The sequence below is a fragment of the Chelonoidis abingdonii genome, chromosome 1 (genome assembly GCF_003597395.2).
Source record: "Chelonoidis abingdonii isolate Lonesome George chromosome 1, CheloAbing_2.0, whole genome shotgun sequence".
NCBI classification, from domain to species: domain Eukaryota; kingdom Metazoa; phylum Chordata; order Testudines; family Testudinidae; genus Chelonoidis; species Chelonoidis abingdonii.
Window position 1 is genome coordinate 152,769,071 of NC_133769.1, and position 9,305 is coordinate 152,778,375.

A 9,305-nucleotide genomic window follows, 5' to 3' on the forward strand; every position below is an offset into this window, starting at 1 on the left:
AAACAGAGAAAGTAGTTAGATTTCAAGTTCTATTTCCCATAATTGACAAAAAGCATATTTTTCTCCCCTCCCCCCCCGAAAGCAATAAAGGAGAGTGGACGGTTTTCAGTGTTTTTTCTCTTTAGTATATGGGTGGAGAGGGTGGTGGTGAGCTAAATTCCACTATATTTATGATTTTTTCTTATATTTGTATGGTGTTTGTTATAGCTGGTTATTTTTATTTGCATAGATGTTTTAAAATTTTCCTTGCTTCTTTTTTATTATACAGAAAGTGGTAATTTTATAGGTGAAGCTGGTAGCACCATTTTTTAAGATTGCCTGATACTTCTCGTTATAAGACCCTCACTTTCAGTTGCTTATAACCTTACCAAACTTGATCCATTTTGGGGGGGGAAAGTCTTGTGAGCTGATTATTATTATTATTATTATTTATTTTATTTTTAATTTCAGCTAAAGTAGTTCAGTTGCTTCAGAGAACAAGTCTAGGAGAAAATGTTTACCATATTTAAAAAAGATATGTTAGCAAACCATTATTTAGAAAGTGCTAGTATGTGTTAAAGTAGGGACTTTAAATTTGGCAGGGAAGTTGCCCTGGTTGTCAAGATTGTGCCTTTTGCCATCCTGGAGAAATTTCACCCTAATACAGTAACTCCTCACTTAATGTTGTAGTTATGTTCCTGAAAAATGCGACTTTAAGCAAAACAACGTTAAGCGAATCCAGTTTCCCCATAAGAATTAATGTAAATGAAGGGGTTAGGTTCCAGGGAAATTATTTTCACCAGACAAAAGACTCTCTCTCTCTCTCTATATATATATATATACACACACACACACACACACTATAAGTTTTAAACAAACAGTTTAATACTGGTACACAGTGATGATGATTGTGAAGCTTGGTTGAGGTGGAGGAGTCAGAGGGTGGGATATTTCCCAGGGAATGTCTTACTACTAAATTATGAACTAGTAATTGGCTGAGCCCTCAAGGTTAGCTCTCATGCTCTACAAGGTAGCAGGAATGGAGGGAAGGGAGACAGCATCATAGACAGACACACACATCATTTGTGTGTGTGTGTGTGCGCGCGCATGCGAGAGATGTGCATTTCCCCTTTAAGTACGCTGACCATACTCTTTAAGTGCACTGCCTTGTTGATTAGATCAGCTTGCTGAGACTGCAGCTGCTGCCAGCAAACTCCCTCCATCCTGAGCCATGTCCTGTGTCCTCCCTGCTCTATAAAAGATGGGGTAAGCAGGGTGCAAGAGCAGGGGGACACCCTGACATTAGCCCTCCTCTCCCCCGCCTCCCCCCGTGCGCACAGAAAGCAGGAGCCTCAGGGAGCAGCTCCAAGGCAGAGGGCAGGAGCAGCACATGGCAGTGGGGGGAGGGACAGCTGAACTGTGGGCAATTGATAGCGTGCTGGGTGGCTGCTGCACAGGGAACTTAGGGGAGCGGGGAGCTGATTGAGGAACTGCCGGTCCATCCTGGTTCCAAGCCCCCACTAGCTAGCTGCATTGGGCTGCTCTTCCTGCAAGCAGTGGACAAAGCAGGCGGCTGCCAAACAATGTTATAAGGGAGTGTGACCATGCGGTTTTGGCGGGACCCAACTGAGAGTGCCAAATCAGGACCAATTGCTCAAACAGGGCAGTCACAGCCCAACGCTGGGATTTTTCCACCTCTAAGGTAAACCAAACCAGGCAGACAAAAATGACTTCAGTTTCACCCCAATGGCTAACCACAAGTCACACAAGCAATTTCCTAGACACTCCAGTCTCCCCGTATTACCACCAGTGCCACTCGTCCCGGGGAAGAATGGTTATGAAAACCAGCACCCCAATAAATGAAAAAGGTTCCCTTGATCCCAAAGGACCCAAGCCCCAGACCCAGGTCAATATACCATCAGATCTACCCAGAAGTAACACTCTGTTGCCAACCTTAGAATTAAGGTTTATTCAAATAATACGGAAAAAAGGTAGAGGTGAGAGCTAGAAGGTTAAATGGAAATCATTTACATCAGTAATTGGCAAGTTCTTGGGTTCAGGCTTGTAGGCAGTGAGGAGTAAACTGCAGGTTAAATCAAGTCTCTGAAGTCATACCTCCCCAGCTGGAGGGTCATTCAGTCTTTGGTCAGAGTTCAGTTGTAGCAAAGTCCCTCCAGAGGTGGAAGCAGGATTGAAGACAAGAATGGAGATGGGCATAAGCCTTAGTACAGGCTCTTCCAGGATAAACTTCTTTGTCTTAACTGTGGGAAATTACAGCAAAATGGAGTCTTGCAGTCACATGAGCCAGTTCCTGCACTGGGGCGAGTTTACAGGTCGTTCTGCCTCCTCTCAGTGGGTCAGTTGTGTAGCTGATGGTCCTTAATGGGCCATCAAGCAGGCTAAGCAGAGCTAACACCAACTTGTCTGGGGTGTCACCCAGAACTACAGCACCAATTTGAAATACAGACAGTATACAGCCAATACTCATAACTTTAACTACAAAATAATACAGACAGCATAATCATAACCAGTAACCCATAACCTGGTCCTAAACACCTTATATGACCCCCTTTACATAAGATTTGGTGCCACTACAGGACCTTGGTTGCAAACCATGTTCTATATGGTTTCAGTTTATATCAATAACGTCACAGAGAGCATTGCACAACTTTAAACGAGCATGTTCCCTAATTGATCAGCAACGTAACAACAAAATGACGATAAACGGGCTATTTTAAGTGAGGAGTTACTGTATGGCCAAGTTACAAGTTTTTTGGGGGGGAAATCTGTTTGCACATGCTCAGTATAAACTTACTGGAACTTAACAGCTAAATTCTCTGAAAATTCTTTCAGTACTGAGTATGCTGTAGCTTTAGGCTGCAGGGCCAAACAACACTTCCCTGCAATTGGCACTCTTGTCTGCTGTGGGTCACTGTGGCACTGGAACTAGGAGCAGAGAGACTCTCTCCCCTGTGGTCTCAATTCTCCCCCTGCTGCACCCAGACAGTGTGGAGAAGGAAGCTGCCTGAATTTAAAGCAGACAGGACAAGAACCAGACTTGGGGAGAGAAGATTTGGCAGGAAAACTGGGATTAGCTGGTTATAGATACTGAGCCGGGGCAGGAGAGACAAGCTCATGAGGAGCCAGGGTATGGCGAGAGAACTAAGAGTAGATGGGCAAAGATATTGGGGAAAGGGACGGCTCAGGCAAGGTATGTGTGGGAGAACTGAGTTTACATGAGCCCAGGGAGGGAGACTGGGAGCCAGTGTGGAGTGGTGAAGAGGGAAAGAAATGGATTTTACAAGGATACAAGGGACTAGGGCTCAGACCTGGAGCTCAGAGGAAAGGACTAGGATTGACTGGCACTGGAACGAAGAGAGAGGACTAGACAAGGACCGGTAGGAAGGCATAGGAACAGAAGGCTCCGTGACCACCGGAGTGCACACTTTCCAGAAGCTGGACTGGAACCCAACATTCCTGTCTTATGCCATTCGTTTGCTGTCAGCAAAATTGCTGTGAAACCCAGTGGCAAAGTGTCTTGTACCCCTTCTGCCTCAATCTATGTAGAGGACAACAACCTACTATTGCTGTAAGTTACTGCTTAGCTCAGGTGCTAGAGGTCTGTGCAGTGGATTTAAAGGTTTTAACCCTGCTGATGAGCCATGTGGCTGTCAGTATATCACATGATGAAATTTGTTGTTTTTTTTTCAGTTTACTTTTTAAAAAACTTAGGAAATTACCCATTAAAAAACCTTATAAGAACATTAAGGTTTCAAAGTCAAGCTTCTAGAAGTTAGGAAATGCCAGAATTAAGGTTGCATGTTCTTTTAATGCAGTTTTGTGTGTGTAATATGTGGGTTGCCTAACACTCCCCACTGTAAAAATATTTTTCAGCTCTAACACCTTTGTGGTTTGCATCAGGCACTTAAAATTTAGCGGAGGGGATGGTTCTAGGGTCAGAGACTCGCGTCTTGCTGTCCCTATGAAAACTGAAAACATTATAAAACTGTAAAACATCTCCATTTGCAGTTTGTATTATACTCTGCAGAGCATGCTAGGCTTGCTGTTTAAAAATGTGACTGTTGTGTCTATACTGAGCATGCCCTAGTTTCGCTGAGCCTATTCACAGACAGACACATTTGAACTGAGCATGTCCTCCAGCAACTAACTTCATCATGGTGAAGCAGCTACATTCCATGGAAACATAGATGCAACGGAGGTGGTGGTAAAGGAGGAAACGTGTCTCTTCAGCTTTCTTCCTCTCTGGTGATGTCTGTGTGTCCCCTTCCTTCAACTCTGTCCAGTATCAGAGGAGTTAAAAATGAAAAGTCTTCTCCTCACTTCCCTAAAACGTGTCCTCCTGCAGCTTCTTATTGGCATTTAATGTCCTAAACCAGGGGTTCTCAAACTGGGGGTTGGGACCCCTCAGGGAGTCACGAGGTTATTACATGGGGGGTTGTGAGCTATCACCCTCACCCCAAATCCCGCTTTGCCTCCAGCATTTATAATGGTGTTAAATATATAAAAAGGTGTTTTTAATTTCTTGGGCGGGGGGTCGCACTGAAAGGTTTTCTATGTGAAAGAGGTCATGAGTAAAAAAGTTGGAGAGCCACTGACCTAAACCATTTTTTGTCCCCTGCCTCCACTATTGCAGAAGCTGGATCTGCTATGCTGTAGCTATCAGATCCTGTAATGGGAGGAGGAAGCTACATAGTGAAGCACTTTCTCCTCCCCTACACTATGGAAGCCGTGGGTAATAAGAGAGAGGGAGGAAAAAGGAGGGAGATCAGAGAGAGAACTTGGGAAGGGAAGAGTCTGAGGTGACGGTTGGGAGAGAGAAGACTGGGAGAGGGGGAAGGAGCGCTTTTTGTGCAAAGGAGCTTGTGTGTATGTATGTAGACTCTTAGAAGAGCCTGTGTAACAAGTCCCGTCTGTTTGTGCTGTGTTTGCGTTTGCTTGATTTTTGGGGTCGGAAGGCCAGAGAACCTGACATCTTTTTGACTGGGATGCATGAGACAAGTGAGTGTTAGAGATTTTGTAGGATGTGGCAAATGAGTATAATCTTGGGATGCAAGTGGATGGCACAAGAATGTGATTTTTGTAGCAATCAAAGGACCCTTAAGGACTGTGGCCTCATTGTGCTAGGTACTGTACAAACATGTACAATAAGATATGATCCCTGCCCTGAAGAGCATATTACCCAAGGCCCTATGTACACATGAAAGTTCCACTGGTGAAATTGCCCTTATAGTAGAGGGAACTGCTTGTACATCCACTCACACACACATTTCCTCCAACCCATGCTTCTCTCGATGTCCACTGATGGAAATTACTATCTATAGTAAGTCTGCACCGGTGGGAGTTAAATCTGTGCAGTGCAGCAGGGACTTGTTTCACTTCCATGGCAAATAGTTCTCCTGCTGCTGTCTCACACTACAGTGGTCACAACAGATTTGACCCCTCTGGTCAGCTTTCTGCATTTCTGTTCTGAGCTCATCTCAGCTAGAAGTCACCCACCTGTTCAGACAGCACTGGCAAATGTACAGTTCCCATTCATAGACTACTTTTGAAAGAGCTTTCCCAGCCAAATCCAACCTTCTTTGTTCATTATGCTTTGCACATCAGCCTGGGACCATGAGGAGTTTTAATTTCTTTTAGGGACATGGTGCATGGACTCAGTGCTCAGTCTAGAAGAGAACATTAGAGATGCTTAGGCTTGCAGTTCTCAGATCAAATCCTGCCCATCATTCAGCCTAGGTTGCTTGCAAACAGTGTTGACCCTGTCCCAAAGCTCCCCAGAGAAGTGCTGATAGCCATGATGAGATAGAGCAATAGGAGGATAGCACTGACGTGTCTACTCAGAAGCTGCTTGATACTCATGGCATTGTCCTGGAGGCCATCAGTCAGGACCTGCTCCAGATGCAGACACATCTGCCTCACAGACGACAACGGAGACAGCATACTAGGGAGATGAGGGGCCCTCAGCCAGTAAGTTTTTGTTGTAATACATAATCATTGTAGCTTTTTTGTGTGCGGGGAAGGTGGGGAGAGAGTGGACTTTTTCCAAGGTTTGCTTTGCCACCTTTTGCTTCTGTAAGTGGGTAAATACGGGTATGTCATTTGGAAACCTCTCAATTTCTCCTCGTCATTGCTCTGCTCCACCCCCATTCCGCACCTTCCAAAATGCTGCTGAGACTACTTGCCCCAGCCTCTCCTTCTTTCTCCACACACACCCATCTCCTCCTGCCACTACTCTCCCTTGTTCAATTCCTGACACTTTCGTTTTTTCTTCCCCCATTGAGCCATGTGGTTGGGTACAAAATGGCAAGCAAACAGCAGCAGCAAAAAAAGAATTCCAGCAGAAATGGCCCATGATGTGTCATAACATAACTATAGAAGCAATTTTGAGAGCACAAAGCTTGAACACAATATCTGCCAGCCTCTGTGCCATCCAGCAATAGATACATAGCTCAAAGTACAGTAGTATAATTGCATCTTTTCAGTTATATTAAAACATCATGTTAATACAGCATCATAAGCAATGTCATTCACTGTCTTGAGCCTTTGGTTTAACTGGATGCATAACAGTATAATATAACAAGTCCATGGAAAATTACAGTACTTCTGTGCAAAAAAAGGGAGTTCAGTGATTCATCGGCATTATTGGTTGGCATATCAGAGTAACTCACTTAAACCTGTTAGTGCAGTGTATGACAGGTTTTCAGAGATGATTATTTATTTTTAATCCTGATTTTTTTCCATGTCTCCTGGCATATCAGAGAATTTCTGGACAAGAGGCGTTCTAATTTGATATGCACATTTAGGCAGTGCATGTTTCCCCATCCCTTCCATTCTGTGTCAGAATACATTTTGTCATTTATCAAGCAGCAAATCTGGCAGAACCATCTCAGCAGAAAACCTTGCAGTCTCTCTGGCTTGCCTCTAGCCCTCTTGAATAATGTCTTCTTTTGCCATTTGGGACTCTGCATCAGAGTCATGTGTTCCAAGGCCAAGACTGCCTGCGATGGTGTAACTGGAGTTCTAAGCAAGTCCCATATAATACATCATTTTCCCGCACTGTATCAAACTGTTAAAGTAAAGATTGGCATCGACATAATGATAAACATCCTTTTTCTAGGAAGCATTTAAAGGCTGCTTTCCATCTTGCTCTGGGGGCCAGGTTGTTGGGGAACTATGGTAAATTAATGTGAAAATGGCCCCAAAAAGAGAGGGGTTGGTGGAGGGGAAATGATATGTTTTCTTTTTGGGAGTGCTGAGTTTCCATATCTACTGTATTCACTATGATTACTGACTGATTTCTGTTTCTTTGAACAGTACCTGCAATAGACTAGACATACCTTACTAGAAAGTTCCACTGATGCTTGCTGCTTTATGAATTGGAGCACAAGAGAAAGGACCAGGATACCTGGATCAGCTACAGACTTCTTGTGTGACCCTGGCAAGTTGATAAAACTACTCTGTGCCTCAGTTCTCCATTTGTAAAATAGGGATAATACTTCCCTCACAGGAGTGTTATGAAGATGAAGCCCACTAATGATTGTAAGGCATATAGATACAGTAACTCCTTGCTTAACGTTGTAGTTATGTTCCTGAGAAATGCTACTTTAAGTGAAATAATGTTAAGCAAATCCAATTTCTCCATAAGAGTTAATGTAAATGGGGTAGGGGGAGGGGCTGGCATTAGGTTCCAAGGAAATTTTTATCGCCAGACAAAAGACTATATCTATCTATCTATCTATCTATATACACACACACAGTCTAAGTTTTAAACAATTTAATACTGTACACAGCAATGATGATTGTGAAACTTGGTTGAGGTGGTGGAGTCAGAGGGTGGGATATTTCCCAGGGAATGCCTTACTGCTAAATGATGAACTAGCACTCGGCTGAGCCCTCAAGGGTTAACACGTTAATGTAGCCTCACACTCTACAAAGCAGCACGAATGGAGGGAGGGGAGACAGCATGACAGAGAGAGACAGAGAGACACACATCCTGTGTGTGAGAGAGAGACTCGCATTGCCCCTTTAAGTATGCTGACCCCGCTCTAAGTACACTGCCTTTTTAAGTAGATCAGCAAGTTGAGACAGCACCTGCTGCCAGCAAGCTCCCTCCTGCTCTGTGGAGATGGGGTAAAGGAGTGGGGGACAGGAACAGGGTGAGGGGGACCCCTGACATTAGCACCCCTCTTCTCCCCCTCCCCCCATTGCACAGCAAGCAGAAGGCTCCCGGGAGCAGCTCCAAGGCAGAGGGCAAAAGCAGCACACGGCAGTTGGGGGAGGGACAGCTGAACTGTCCAGCAATTGATAGCCTGCTGAGTGGCTGCCGCACAGGGAACTTAGGGGAGCTGATGAGGAAGCTTCTGGCCCACCCTGATTCCAAGCCCCCACCAGCTAGCTCCAATGGGCTGCTCTTCCTGCAAGCAGTGGACAAAGCAGGTGACTGCCAAACAACGTTCTAAGGGAGTATTGCTCAACTTTGAATGAGCTTATTCTCTAATTGATCAGCAACGAAACATCATTAACCAGGACGACTTTAAGTGAGGAGTTACTGTACTACGGTAATAAGGGCCATATAGGTAAGTAATATAAAGAGAGAGTTTAAAAAACTTAAGGTGGAGTCCCAACGAGCCACAAAGAGGGCCTGGATGTGTTAAGATAAGCAATTATTTGAGAGATTGTGGGACAAGAAGACAGTTCTTTGAAGCTGATCTAAGCGAAGCGAAAGATGGTGGGGTGGGCTGATGCAAGAAGAAATGCTCACCCTGATAAGGAAGCGCCCTGTTTTGCTGGAGAGCATCGTTGCCCAGGAAAGCTGCACCTTTGTGCTTCAGAATAGTGAGATTGAGGATATTTTTCACTTTCCCCATATGCTCCCAGTCATTCTCCCACTAATCCAATCCTCAGGACAAGCAGAACTACTTAATCTGTGTCTTATCTGTCACAGGCTTGATCTTTAAATTATTTTGTTACATGTTTGTGAATGCTTTGCATGGTTGCTGAAGTTCTGACTGTGTTGAATAAAATTTGTACTGTTTAATAAAGCAGCAGTGGTGTTCTTGGTTTCAAAACACAGATGCCAAAGTTTATTTAATAGCATTAAAATGCATAAAACCAGAAGATGAAGAGATTTCAGGACAGGCACCATTTTTCTGTTTGTACAGTGCCTAGAACAATGGCACCCAAATTGCTCATTTGGGACCGTAGGCACTTCTGCAATACAGCTAATTGTATAATTCAGTATATATTCTACCAAAACATAATATGTTGCTGTCTCCTGTTCTCCAAGTGTATGCACAGAGCATTTT

General features: G+C 44.2%; 1 long non-coding RNA gene across 1 annotated transcript; it reads left to right on the forward strand.

Moving 5' to 3' along the window:
* Positions 1-2,331: 2,331 nt before the first annotated feature.
* LOC142047610 (uncharacterized) lies at positions 2,332-9,041 on the forward strand. Its single transcript, XR_012656885.1, has 3 exons — positions 2,332-3,674; positions 3,712-5,967; positions 7,315-9,041. It is a non-coding gene; the product is annotated as an uncharacterized LOC142047610 (long non-coding RNA).
* Positions 9,042-9,305: the final 264 nt, after the last annotated feature.